The following is a 15,954-nucleotide window of genomic DNA, read 5'->3' as shown; positions in this document are numbered from 1 at the left end:
TATATCATAAATTTGAGACTGTTTTTTGATTGTTAAATATTAAGGCCATGAAGTAAGGGGTTCCAAACTTTTGTTTATAAAAAATAACATTGGCTTTTCTTGAAAATTATTAGATTATATACAATACATACTTAAGGTAGAATAACAAAATAATTAACTTTTAAGACATAACCAATTTTGTAAAAAAAACCAATAGAAACAAATGGAACACAAAACTTTAGGACTCATCTTCTCATAGTTTTGAAATTTATTTAATACCTATCTCCTCCTTCAATTTCCGAGCAATTTATTTTAAATTTTCAGGAAATATTTATTTAATAATACAAACAACTTGTAAGAGCAGATTTATGAAAAAAAATACCAAAGTAGAAAAAAAAAATTTTTGTTAAATCAAAAAAATCCTATAATTTGTTCAAAATTTAACAAATATTAGAATGAGAAAGTGAAAAGAATTGCTCAAAAACTGAAGGAAGGATATGTTTTATTGAATTAGTCTATTTTCCCCTTTTAGTTTGCGCCTCTAATAAAGAACCTATTGTACTCTATATCTTTCATCGCTTTATCTGAAAAGTTTTTTTGAGTCTCTTGAAATAGTAAAAAAACTGTAAAAACTAACTGGTAGCTTAGCTTTTATGTAAAAAATAAGACTAAATTCCATAAAAGGCGATTTACCAGCTGATGGCATTAATCTAGCTAGTTGTAATACTGTTTAAATATTCAAGACTAAAATTAATGAACTGACATATAGAAAAAAAAACTAACCACTGTTGTTGAATCTTCACCAAAACTAAAAATTTGGTCCATAAAATAAGCAGCTAATGGGCGAGCTTGAGCCTTTAAGCTTTCTGGTATATATGAGTCCCTAAAACAAAAACAAAAAACTATTATACCAACTAATACAAACAATCTATGTCTTTACATTGATACTTTATATCTAACATAAAGCTCTAGGACAAAACGTATTAATGAATCTATTTAAAAATCTATACAAATACATAACTAGAAATAAACTATGAACTATAAAAATTAAGAAAAATTTAATGATCATTATTATAGTAAAGTTTTTAAAATATTAAAAATAATAACACAATGCTTAATCAAATTTTAATCAAAATAACATATAGGTTTTTAATAATATGCTTTATTTTTCTAGATATAAGCTAACTACTAAATATACTTATTAAAATGATAGCTTTAAAATTTTTACCCTAGATATATTAGTAATTATATTATTTATAACTTTTTAAACAAACTTTTTTTCTTTTGTATTTACAACTAAAAAAATATTATAAAACTAAAATATAAATACAAAAAAAATTACCATGAAAGATTTTTAGAAGTTTTTCCAATGCCTTCCAGTTTAAGTAATAACCATTGCAATGGATCTTCAGGTTTTTCTAATACAATGCCACATACTAAAGACTGATAATTAAAAAAATGAAAGTGATGTTTAAATAAGAAATAATAAAATATCATTTTTTTAAATCAAAATATTTAACACTTGGATAATTGAAGTAATAAAGTGTAAACATTTTTATATAAAAGAGTTGTAAATAATGCTTTTAAACAGCTAACCTCATAAATTTCAGAAATGTTATGATTAATAATGTATTTTCTTAGGCTTGCATCTGCTTCTTTTAATGCCATAACTTCGTATCTGGAAAATAAAAAATCTAAATTGTTTTTATATGTACTACAAACTTTTCTTTATGTCAAAAAGTCAACATAAGATTGGGTTTTATTAAGTAAACAAAATCTTTTACAAATTATTTCTTTAACAAGCAACTTGGGTTTTTTTTAACTACTTTACTTAAGTATTTTGTATATTTCAAAATTAAACTTACCGATTATTTTGATGCAAACAAATGGATTTACTGCTGTTATTTACTCATACCTTCAGTGAAAAAAACATATTTAAAATATAAAAACTGTAAAAAATAGAAAGTTGATCAAGTTACACTAATTATCTAATTAAGATTATTAACTTCAGAATTTAAAAGCAGTAAAATTTCAATAAACAAGCCTTGTAGATGCAATACAAAAAAATATTACCAAAAAAACAAATTTTTATGCTAAAAATTTCATTTCTTGGACTTTAGCAAAGTCCTTTAATTACATATACAAATATTTAAGTTTTGTATAAAATTCAATATTTTTAAATGCTTATAACGTTTATTTTACAAACATTTTAAATCTAAAAATCTTTGTGATTTAAATCATCAAAAGCACAAAACAGTTTAGTAAAGACCATATTTAACTGTTAAAAAATTTAAACAAAACTCAAAAAACTGGGTTTTATAAGTGTTTCTATAGAAGTTTCCAATACTAGTGTTCTATTAAATTAAATAGCTTAATAAAAATTAATCTGTAAAACAGATCTTTTGAAATATATTTTGGTCAAGGCTCAATTTTTATTTTTAAAAAGGGATTTCTGGACAATAGAGATTGTTTTATATCATGTTTAATTTTACCTGTTCCATTAATATTTAACTTTTAGTTTATCAAAATAAAATAATAAAATACATTCTTTTAAGGAAATAAATAACCTGTGTGAACACAAACCGAAAGGTGTAAAGCAACTATGGTAAACTGAATAAATTCTAAACAAGTTTTTATTTAATAAAACATTTAGTTCTTAAAAGAAAAAAGCCTTATTTGATTTTCATCAAAAAAGTAATATATGCACGACATCAAACTTATAAAAGTTAAATATTTAGACTTGTAGTATTACTTATTACATTTTTTTAAAGTTTTTAAAACCCTTAAAAAGTTTGTTAAAAATACAAATAGCATTTATATGATACCATGGTGTCTAAATACTATAAGTCACAATCAAATTGATTTTGTCAAAATTTGTTTTACAATTTAAGCGCTGTTTAATGTAAACTAAATCATTTTAGTAGACAGGGCAAAAGCTCTGTGGCAGTAATGAAATTAAATAAAATTTCTGACATAAGTTACACTAAGCAATTATAAAAAGATTTTTGAATTCATAGTTCTTAAATTATTAAGCTAAAAATTTAACCAAAGCTGTATTTTTATCTTGTATCATTGGTATTACTCAATGTCTAATTATAAAGTATTCTTAACAATTTAACAAATTTGTACTCTTTTAACGTTTTTAGATAGTAAAGAATTGTCTATTGACGACTCGTTGACCGAAAGCTTCTTCGTACATTAGGTCTTAGTACCAAATATTTCGAGCGTTTCTTTTGTTTTTCAATAAACGAACAATAATAACAAAAAATGTTTTTTTTTTTCTTAGATTTATGAAATTTACTCGGTTCGAAATTATATAAGTATAAAAAAAAATTGTTCTTATTTGTTGTTACTTTTTTGTTCGACTTTGGTTTTTCTTTGAATACTTGTATCGATTAAAATCTATAAAGTTCACCTTAAGCACACCTCTTTAGAACTTTAAAATTGTGCTCAACATTTAAGATCTGACACGGTAAATAGTCGAACAAATAAGCGAAAGTAACACTAGCTTGTCTTATAATTCATGATCAAGAGTCAAGACTCAAGACCCAGGTACTTTTTAAAATATTTGACGGAATGTTTCTCGGTTGAAGAAGATTTACTAATCTACAGAAAACGTATACTAGGTTCGGCTGTAGTATTAAAGTTTAGAAAATTTTTTAACGTTATTAATTTTTTCAATTGTGGTGTGCGACTCGATAACCGAAAGGTTTTATTGTGCACTAGGCCCTATGACAAAATATTTTGCACACTTTTTGGTCGTTTAATAAACATTATATATTAATATTATGCAAACGAGGTAAGGTAACAATATAAAATATATTTATAACATTTAAGACTTTTTCCGTAGTCAATTTTACTATTTTTTAAATATCGTTATCCTTAACCTATTTAAGCAGAACAAAAAAAAAATTGAAAAAAGGTTTTATTAATAAAACCATATAATGTAAATAAGTAAATTTGTAGCCAATCAGATGCCCTTAAATTTGCAACTGACTGGGTTACTTTAAGTTTATTAAATTATTTATTCAATTGAATGTTGTCATAAAAAATAACTTGTACTGAAATTAAGACATAGCAAGGTTAAGTTTCATTCAGAGTGATATTATGGAAAATATCAAAATACAAACCTAAAACAATTATTTGTAGACAAGTAAATTTATTTTACCTAATGTAAACTTTATTTCAGAATTTTATTATTCTCGTTTAGTATTTTTTTTTTCTGGTTCTTTTTGTTTGAATAAAAACTGCAAAATCGTACTGATTTTCTTAAACTTACCTATATTATTTTTTTCTCATTTAACAGTTAATCCTTTTTGCATACAAGTAGGTGTAAAAAATAATACAATACTAGTTTTATTTTTATCTAACGAGTTTCATTAGTACAGCAAAGTTCTATAGTAAAGACTTTTAGTTAGTTTTATCATTCGATTATTACGTCAGTTTATATTTTAAAACTTATTATGCAGTATTATTTTATTTCTATCTCAATTCAGTTTAACTTAGTAAGATACAATTTCTGATGAGCCTTACTACGAAAGTACTCAAATAAATTTAAGAAAAATGAAATGTTTTTTGTTACATTTTTAAATAAGTTATGCACCGGGAAAAAACTGTTCAAAAATTTATAAACAATTACAACCTTTTTTTGATGATTATACGCTTTAGTAGTTTTTATGTAATTGTATGTCACATACGTTAAACTAGCCAAAATTGTAATTTTAATATGCGTAAATGCTTTTCTGTTATAATTGGCAAACCATTTTTCATTAAACTTCTCATCATTAGTTTTAAGTTAAACAGTGTTAAAATAACAATATTTTTAAAATGAAGTTTTATAAAAAAAACTAATATAATGGTATTAATTTTACTCGACAAAAAAATTATCTTCAAGTTTGTTTATAATTCTTGTAAGTCTGTTTTATCTAAAGTATTAAAGAAATATATTTTAGAAAAAATGTTTAGTAATTGTCTAAGACTTTTATTATTCAGAATGCATAAATTAAGACTCTATACTTTAAATCATAGTTTAAAATCAATCGAATCACCCTTTAACAAAAAGATAAATTTACTACTATTTTTATAACGTTATAAAAATATATGCATTATAATTAGTATACAAGATGAATTTAGAATAACATAAAAGATGAGCATAGTGTCTTCAAAGCTATAAATGGTATTTTCTTTGTTTTTTATTCGACACATCTATCCACTAGGTACGTTTAAACTTCAACCTGAGGTATGAGAACACAGTTGGAGAAATATTCTTTCGCACCAAATTTTCTTTTTGTCCATTTACCTTTTTCAACATCATATATCACAGCTTTAGAGCACCCAGAGCTAACCAGTACAATCTCGCTCCCGACGGAAAACGCCTCGATAAATTTTTCGATACAAACTGCGACAAGCGCGGCAGTTTTAGAAGAGAAAATTTATTAGAAAAACAATCGTAAACTTCGCACCCGTCTTCGAAGCTTCCGAAGACAAAAAGCTTGTTTCTTTTGGAGATAGGTTTGCTGTGAAGCCTGTCTTTCACCATGCTTGGCATCGACAGCCACTTGTCAGCAGCGTCATCGTAAACTTCAACGGAATTCAGCGCGAAATTCCCATCGTTCATTCCTCCGCAAACTACAATCTGCCCTTGAAAAACGCAGCACGACGCCAAAGATCTCCCACGCCCATCCCTCCGACTTCCTCCCATCTTTTGCTCTTCGTGCACAATTTCAAGCAAGAGTTCAAATGACCTCTCAAATCGCCTCCTATGACGTATATCTGATCGACGAGCGAGCAGACAGCAAAAAATCTTCTGTCGTCGAAAACGTCAGTCACGTGCTCGCAGGTTTTATCGACCAGCGAGTACTTGTGTACGGGAACAATGAGCTTGGGGTAGCAGCCGTAATCGCCAAACCAGTAGATCTCGCCTCTGCAGTAAACTATTTTGTAACAGCCCCTGTGTTTCAGGTTCAACCGCTTCTCTCTTCCAATGTCGATTTTCATGCTAGTAAAATCTTTGATACTAAAAACAGTCATTCCTTCTCCTTTCGGCATCGCTATGTTAAACATGTTTTGAGTGCAGAATCTGTTTAATGGAAGCGCGTTGGACTTGTTTTGATAATTTTTGTCTTTTGATATGGCTGTTATTAGCTCATGACACTCGTTAAAGACCTTTCTGCTAAATAGACTGTTTAAAGCACTTGGTGTTAATAAATGCAGACGAACTTTTTAATAAAAGTTTTTCAACAAAAATACTTCTTTTTTCATTTTCTTTGAATTCCACCCACTTCTCAATGGAATTTAGAATTTCCATTTCCGAATTGACGTTAAGATCAGAAATAGCAAACATTTTCAAAACTTCTTTGAGCTCTAAATGCAAAAAACTTTTGGTTTCGGAAACTATCGAGAAGAAGCGTTCAATAAAACACAAAGTAGACCTAGTGAGCTGAATATATTTAAAACTGTTTGCTAATTGATAAAACAATGTTACATTGCGATAATTTATTTCGCTCTTTATTTTCGCAGAGTTTTGCTTCTCCAAATTTTCACTCAGCAGAAGACTGTTAATTTTCAAGAAGACGACAAAATTGTTTTTGTTTAGTTTCTTGATTCCTTTAAAATATTTTATTTAAATTTAGACAGTTATAAAGTTATATAAATGCGATTTTGAAATAAAACTTTGATAGTTTAAAAATTAATAACTGATTTTTAAGTATTTTGAAAATATATTAAACGGGTAACTGTCTAAATTGCACGAGCGTACAAAATGCACGAAGACACTTTTGCACGGGTTTAAACTTTTTTTTTTAAAGTTTTTTCATTAATTTTGTTATTATTTTTTTAGTTTTTTTTTACTATTACTGTTACCCTACTAACCCTTCCCTCGGTTGGTAAGTTATTTTTTAAATTATATTTTTATTTTATTTTTATTTTTTAATATATTTTTATCATAACTGTTACCATTAACCCTTACCCTCGGTCAGTAACTTTTTTTTTATTAAATTATTTTAAAGTTTTTTTTTCTGTTTATTTTATTTTTTTTTCTGTATTATTTTACTCTCGTGCAAAAATGTATCTTGTGCAAAATTGACTCTTTATTTCACTAACACATGTTTCTGTTTAAACAAGTTAACACACTCTGTAAAACAATAAATACTGGAAGGGAAGAATAGATGCTGAAGTTGGTATATACATGTGTTTATTAAAATTAAGAATAAATACTGTAGATTATTGTAGATTAACCGATCTAATTGTGTGTAGTAGGTGAAAAAAGCACGGTCTATAAACGGTTGATAATAAATACAAATATAAGGTCAAATCACACTGTTATAAAACTTTATAATACTTGTAATTATTAAGTCTAAATTATGGTAAGGTAAAGTAAAATACAAAATAAAATAACAAATTATAATATGAAGCACTTACATAAAGTTTCAAAAATACTGATTCATTAGATTAAACCGTTGATAAACATTTAAATATATTATAATAATATCACGATATTGCGATTTAAAAACATTAACAAGTTATTTAAGTTGCATTGCAGATAATTTATTTTTTAGCTTTTGAAGAACGCACAAAGGGACTTTAATTAAAATAAAATATAAAACTTTTTAAATACATAATAAGTAATCTACTGTAAATAAAAATAAGTAGAACAACAAACATTAATTACTGTACTAATAAACTAGTTAATAGTTTAAGGTAATTAAAGCTATAGAAGCTTTGGGTAATATATGTTTGCAAAATGTTCATAATTTTAAATCTGAATTATAACATAAGTAAAGTTATATATAACTTAAAACAAAAAATTAGAATAAAATTTATAAAGTTTTAACCACTTACACGCAGACCCTAAAGACACCAAAGCCCAAAAATACACAAAGCTTAAATTTTCATTGAGTATTCAAAGCCCTGAACAATAACTAAGTTACAGCACCCTACATAAAACCATAAATTAAACTGCATAGTAAGTAAAATAGTTAATTATTGCTTTATAAAAGAGAAGTTGGGTGTTGAAATTAAATAAATCGCATACAGATACTTTAAATTTGTAATAAGTTACGAATTTGCGTTTAACATAAGTGTAAAAGTGTAAAAAAAAGGTGGTTATGTGACAAGTATAAAACTGCAGCAAAAAAATCCTATCACCGATCTATTGTGTTTAGTATGTGAAAAAAGCACGGTCTATCTGTGATTTGGATACAGGCTTCCAATTAAATATGGATCTTAACACATAAAGGAACATGAAAAAAGATATCTAGTTGAGTAAGAGGCAAAAACCATGTTAAAGAATGAAAAGTGACATGTAAAATATGAACATTAAAAAAAAAGTTAGGTATTAACTTATGATATACAATTAAAATAATATATATGAAGTGAGTACGTGTGTTCATGTAAAAGAAACATGAACTATGAGAAAACGCTAAGATGTTATTTGAAGAAGAACTGTCGGTTATTTACACAGTTGTTTGAAATATCACATCTTTTGTTTAGTTATTATTTATTATCTTCTGCTACAATCGCCATTCGTTCAAGGTTGCATATTTGGCAGATCTTAATCACGCCACCGATGTTGTGAAGGATGCTCCATTCCATTTTTGGTACAATACCTGTCATTTCTAATTTGGTACAATACCTTTCAAAAACAGACAAACAAAATCTGACAATATTGTGCTGTTCTTTTTGTCTACATGCTGAAAAGTATACTTATACCGTGTACCTATCTTTAAAATGGGCTCCTGTTGATACGACGTAAGTTTTGTCTTTATTAATTTCATTATTATTTTTAATATTATCATCATTAAAATTACATTTAACACGCACCTTAAACACGATATTTAAAATCAAGCAGTTATCTTGTAACGGGCAATTTTCTTTATTAGACTTAAGGTAGTTAGATTTTATACTTTTAATGTTCTTGATTTTAAAACTAGTATTAATTATTTTATTGTTGTTGTTAATATTATTGTTATTAATATTTCTATTATTTGCTATGTTATTACTATTTTTATATTTCTATCAATAATATTGTTATTATCATCATTAATATTTTTATCATCAATACTTCTGTTATTGCTATTAATGTAATTATTATTTTTACTATTATTATTATAATTACTACTATAACAATTGTTATTCATAGAACATGAATCATTAGGTACAGTTGTATTTATACTATCAATTGGGCTCTCTCTGATATTTCTAATAGGTATAATTTTATTTTTATAAGTGTACTTGATGTTGTCATAATATTTACGTTAGGCTGAATAATGTAACAATTATTTAAAATACTGTTATCGTTTTTGTCTAAAATAATGCTAATTTCATGTGTATTATTTATATAAATGTTATTAACATTGTTACCAATAGTAGTATGTTTGTTATTGTTTTTTATTTATTTGTGTTGTTATCTCAGTATATTAACACTAAATAAATTTATTTTGTAATTGTACTATATACTTATTGTTGTTCTTACAACTGTTAAGAGTTATTAAAGTTTTTTTATTAGATATTTTACGGTAAAAATGATTATCTGGGAAATGCTTAACTATTAATTTAAAATTTCTTTATTTAAGTTTATGCTGATGCTAGAACAGTATGGTGGGTTATACCACAACACACGGCTATCACGAGACTTGTGACGTTTCTGCTTTTTAATGTTATTATTACTAGTTGTACTGTTATTGTTAATATTATCATTATTGTTGTAGTTATTGTTATCATTATCATTATTATTGTTAATAGTATTCTTATTGTTATTACTAATACTGTTACTTATTTTCACATATGTTAAGTTAAATTTAAAACCACTATTTTAAAATTGATTTTCATATGGAACTTTTATTTCGTTAAATATTTCTGCACTGAATGACAATGAGCTTAAGCGTTTCTGAGTCATTATTGAATGGCTTATACTATATAAATCTGTTGTTTTTGACAAAACAAGGAAACAAGTATTCAAGTTAATGTCAGATACACGATTCAAGATTAGGTTAGATTTAAGTAATCAAGAGAAAAGCTTTTTAGGTGACACTTTAAACCTATCTGATGGTAATTTTAAACGTTATCGATAACCAAACTATTTAATTAATTTTATCAACATAAATTCTGACCACCCCACATATAAAAAAGCTATCCAATAATGACTCAGAACCGCTTAATCTCATTGTCATCCAGTGCAGAAATACTAAGGATATAAAAGTTCCATATGAAAATGTGGTTTAAAATTTATCTTAAAATATGTAAAAGTTAATAAAAGTATAAATAATAACATTATTAACGATAATAATAATGTTTATGATAATAATAAAGTTAATAATAAAATTGTTTAAAATAATAAAAGTAATAATAATAATAATAATAATAATAATAATAATATTAATAGTAATAGTAATTATAATAATAATAATAATAATAATAATAATAATAATAATAATAATATAATAATAATAATAATAATAATAATAATAATAATAATAATAATAATAATAATAATAATAATAAATAATAATAATAATAATAATAATAAAATAATAATAATAATAATAATAATAATAATAATAATAATAATAATAATAATAATAATAATAATAATAATAAAATAATAATAATAATAATAATAATAATAATAATAATAATAATAATAAAATAATAATAATAATAATAATAATAATAATAATAATAATAATAATAATAATAATAATAATAATAATAATAATAAAATAATAATAATAATAATAATAATAATAATAATAATAATAATAATAATAATAAATAATAATAATAATAATAATAATAATAAAATAATAATAATAATAATAATAATAATAATAATAATAATAATAATAATAATAATAATAACAATAATAATAATAATAATAGTAATAGTAATAGTAATAATAATAATAATAATAATAATAATAATAATAATAATAATAATAATAATAATAATAATAATAATAATAATAATAATAATAATAATAATAATAATAATAATAATAATAATAATAATAATAATAACAATAATAATAATAGTAATAGTAATAATTTTATGATAACAATAGTAATAATAATATTAATTCTATATCAATAATAATAAATAAAAATAACAATAAAATAATAATAATAACACGAACAAATTACAAGAACGAAAAAATCTGTAAAACAAAACATAATGAAAGCTAGGAAATACTTATATATTTCTTCACTGATTTTATCTACAAAGCAGATACAACGATACATTTAGCTAGCACTACAAAATTATTAAAAAATAAGTCGTAAACTTAAATACAACTTTCAATGTTAAAAAACAACAAAATAAAACTCAAAAAGAACAAAAACCACTGAAATGTAGCATTTAACTTACTATACGATTGGTTAAAAACATTAATATAAACTGAAGTTTAAACAGGTTTATAGATACAACTTTAGGCATCGTAGATCCTTCTCCGGGTTCTTATACGGAACGACGCAGTTCATTTTTTGGCAACACTCTATCGTCAACAAAATTTCTTTCAGATAACTCAGATTTATTATTAGGATCCGAACGAAAACAATACACCATTTCTCTGATTTGTAGAGGATTGGCTTGCAGCCATGCAGTTTGAGTCCTCAGCTGAAAGGAAGGTAGCTGGCTTTGCGTTGCAAATGTTGTCTAGTTATCTCCAGCTTTGTAACTTATTCCCTTCTGGTAGCGCAGGACATCAAAGTTTTCCTTATAATCTCTTTTCTTATCATTACCGGAAAAGATAAACATCTGCAGTAGTTTGCTTTTCTTACATAGGGATACTGCTTAGAGATTTGCAACCAGAGGGTTAAACTTCTTAGAAACTTGCATTTTCGAACAGTACAGCGGCCTGATCCATCAATCTTGACAACATATTGGTGATAGTCTTTTATTTCCACTACTACTCCACTTTTCCCCCACTTGTTAGGAAAAGACCTGCTTGGTTTTGTATCATGACACGATAACCACAATGCAGTGGTGACAATGATTTTGTGTTCTAATTTAAATTTTCGAGTGACTTGGTAAAACGAGACCTAAGAGCTTCTTCCTTTTTACTCCATGCCTTACGCCACGTATTTGATATCTGCAGGTTATTGTAAGCCATAATATTTTTTCTGAAAAAAGGTAGTGAGTCCTATAAATGTTCTATCCAACCTGAAAGTCTGTCAGCAGCTAGGAAACAATACAAACCTTTGAAATTAAAACAATCACAGACAATTGTGTCAAAAGAAACTTTCTGAATTAATGGTTCAATTGGAGATAGGCGATTCAGCTTGGTGCAATTATATTACAAACCATTGCAATTTTCTCGACTACCTTAAATGTCGTTTGTTATTCCTGGCCAATAGACAATCGCTTTTGCTCGCTCCTTCATTGTAGTGACCCCTTGATGAGCAGAATGCAGCACTCTAAAAACCTCTTTTCATAATGAAGGAGGAATAATTACTCTACTCACGTTATCCGCAAATATACTGCTAGATGGTAGAAGCCAATTATGATTCAGTTCTATTTTACGATCACCAACCCATGATGACTCCATCCATCATAAATAAAGGTAAGCGAATTATACAGTTCTAATGGTAGGTGGTCTTTGGTTTCTTAAAAACCAGCTTGAATATAATAAACAAGCTTCATCATCTGTTTATTTTTCGAGTTTTCTTATTTAATTCGGTCAAAAGTCACAGCTTGAAAATTGTCACCTACTTTATGACTTGCAATGATATAATTACTGTCTGGCAAACGTTTCCTAGCTAAAATTTCAAAAGCAAAATAATGTCAGATTTTGTTCGTCAGTATTTTGACAGGTATGGTACCAAACCAGAAATGAAATGGAGCACTCTTCACTACGCTAACAACAACATCGATGGCGCGATTAAGACCTACCAAACATTCAACTTTGAACAAATGGCAATTGTAGCAGAAGATAATAAACAATAACTAAACAAAAGATGTGATATTTCAAACAACTGCGTACACAACCAACAGTTCTTCTTCAAATAACATCTTAGCGTTTTTGCACATTTCATGTTTCTTTTACATGAACACACTTACTCACTTCATATATATTATTCTAATTGTATATCATAAATGAGTACTTAATTTCTTCTTTTTTAAATGTTCATTTTTAAACATTTCACTTTTCATTCTTCAACATGGTTTTTGCCTCTTACTCAACTAGATATCTTTTTTCATGTTCCTGTATGTGCCAAGCTCCATGTTTAATTGGTATCCTGTATCGAAATCACAGATAGACCGTGCTTTTTTACCTACTACACACAATAGATCGGTTAATCTACAATAATCTACAGTATTTATTCTTAATTTTAACAAACACATGTATATACCTACTTCAGCATCTATTCTTCCCTTCCAGTATTTATTGTTTTACAGAGTGCCGTTGAATTGTGTTAACTTGTTTAAACAGAAACTGTGTTAGTGTAATAAAAATAAAGTACTGTTTAAATTTTTTATTATTATAAAATAATGTATTGATTTATTTATAAAATCTTGACTTAGGGGCTAAATGACGTTTTTACTTCTGCTTTAGCACTCAAATTAGGTACGTAGCTTAGTTTACTTTACTCTTTAAATCTTTTAGTATACCTTGGTGTTATAGAACAAAATCAATTTTGAAAACTTTGATACAAAACTTATGGGAGTCGTAGACTTTTCAAATTAAAATGTATTTCAATATAAAAGTGTACTTAATTCTATCATGATCTAAAAATTTTCTAATAAAAGAACAAAATGTAAAAAATGAATGCGAGGCTAGTTACTGTTAATTCTTTCGTACATTGACCATGATTAAAAAAAAAACGTTTTTAGGTTTACTAGATTTCATAAAACTTATTAAAAACAATTAACAAGCTTTTCTTTGTTAACTATGAAATTTTACACACAGTTTTGGATCGTAAAAAATTCTTTAAAATAACAAAAATAAACTAGGGTTCAGTTGGCAACATTTGCGACGCATGGCATTTCTGTTGGGGGTTGCAGACAAACTACTCTTTTAAAAGAATTTTCTAATTTAACTTTTTTTGTGATAGCTAGTCTTTTAACTTCTCGCAAACAACTTAAAGTTGAATAAAATGCTAGCTTTAAAAAAATAGAAAAGTACTTTTTGTTAATTTTTTTTAGTTGCTTTATTTAATAATTCAAAACATTTTTGCAACTCTAACACGTCTCCTTTAAAATTAAAAATTAATTGGTGTGATAATGCTTACGAGTTTTTAGTTTAAAGTATGTACGTTTTAGTTCATGTTTTTTTAAGAAAGTTACTGGGAAACTGTTCTACTTTTAATGTCCTGCGAAACAATTGTTCACAAAAATTTTATGTTTTATCTGTTAAGAATTACAAAAATATGAATGTGTTTGTTATGATAAAATTTATCTAAATATACATTCTTTCATTTATATATAACAAACAATGTTAATAACTAGGTCTATAGACAATGCATTACAGTGCTAATAAAAGAGGCATCATTTGAAGAGTTTTCAAGTCAAAAATTTTCTACATGTGGAAAATATCACAAAACACTCTGTGCAAAATTTTTAGATAACTAAAAAAGAATTTTCATGCGAGCAAATTTTAATTTTTTAAAAGCAACTCAAATGCAAACTGTATGCAACTTTGACTTAGATTTTAACGGAGATTTTTTTACATGTGGTAATTATTAAAAAAATACAATTAAAGACGATCTAAAGAAAATTTTATTCAGGCATTTCTTGATTTTAAGTAATTTTTATCACTTTTTGTAAGTTTTCTTAAATTTATAGTTTTTTGATCAGGAATTGTGCATAGAAGGAGCAGTCGCCTAGTTCAAAAAAAAAAGGTAAAATAAAAGCAAGTAGTTGATATTTAATTGTAGCATAACAATACAAATAAACTAAACAAAATTTAAAGAGTTTCTAAAGTTTACCCAAAAATATTTTTATACTTACTTTTTACATTCATTAGTTTTAACTTGATCGCTTTAAAAACTCTTAATTTTTTTTGCATTAAGATGTCACTTACTTGTTCAGTTATATAATTTTCAATGTATTGTTTTGTTTTGAATCAATTATAAACTAAAACATTTACGTCATTTACAGCCCTCAAAACGGCCTTACTTACAAAAAAATTATTAAGTTACATAAACTTAATCATATATAAATACATAACTTATAAACAATTTTAAAAATTGTTAAAACTTTTAAGTATAATTTTTAAATAAAATACATTGTGCACTAAATAAATAAAAAATCTACAGAAATGTTAAAACAGTAGTATAAAACCTTAACCTTTTAGTGCAGACTCAGAAAATAATTGCAAACGTTTGTAATCATTTAGAGCTTTTCTTCTAGACGAGCTGTAAAAAGGATGATACTCTTTCCGGGTTGAAGTTTTACTGCAACTGTGTGAGCTTTGATTGATAGCTTTTACTTTTCGTTTTTTCGCTTCAAATGTATTTTGAATGTTGTTCGAAGGGTGTTTCATTTTTTTCTTTCGTTCTATTGACTTCATAGTTAGAGACAATAAAAAGCCTGGCAAGTTCATAAAAAACTAAGATACTTAATAAGTTTATTTTTAATCCAACCTTTTTACAAACAACTGTGCTTGAACCGTTGTTAAATTATATTTATAGAGAAAAAGATTTCTAGTATAAACCTTTTATGATTTAATTGGAAATTTATAAACTCTTAATAAAAAACGAAAATAAATTAAAGTTAAAAACTTTGTAAGATAAGGTATACAGGTTTGCTTCACCCAATAAATTGGAAACGTTTTCCTCTTTAAACTTTAAGTTTTAGTATAAAACTTTTATAACATAAGTTTTTTCATACTTAAGTTTCATGTTTGATTTGATATGCGTTAAGTATGTATACATGAAAATTTATCTAAAACAAGGTTACCCGAAATAGTTTCTTAAACTATTCCCTTTTTAGTTGTTGCACCCTGATAGCCAAAATCCTACTTTAGGTTACCATGGATC

The 15,954-nt window shown here is 25.8% G+C and overlaps 1 long non-coding RNA gene across 1 annotated transcript; it reads right to left on the bottom strand.

Annotated features, from left to right (window-relative positions):
* Positions 1–1,320: 1,320 nt before the first annotated feature.
* Positions 1,321–1,916, bottom strand: LOC145846845 (uncharacterized). Its single transcript, XR_014370904.1, has 3 exons — positions 1,845–1,916; positions 1,576–1,657; positions 1,321–1,422 (listed from the first exon to the last, which is right to left on the bottom strand). It is a non-coding gene; the product is annotated as an uncharacterized LOC145846845 (long non-coding RNA).
* Positions 1,917–15,954: the final 14,038 nt, after the last annotated feature.

This window comes from Thalia democratica, unplaced genomic scaffold (assembly GCF_965202585.1).
Source record: "Thalia democratica unplaced genomic scaffold, ktThaDemo2.hap1.1 HAP1_SCAFFOLD_678, whole genome shotgun sequence".
In the NCBI taxonomy this organism is placed as follows: Eukaryota; Metazoa; Chordata; class Thaliacea; order Salpida; family Salpidae; genus Thalia; species Thalia democratica.
Note: the sequence above shows the minus strand (reverse complement) of the source record. Positions and strands in the feature narration are given on the sequence as shown.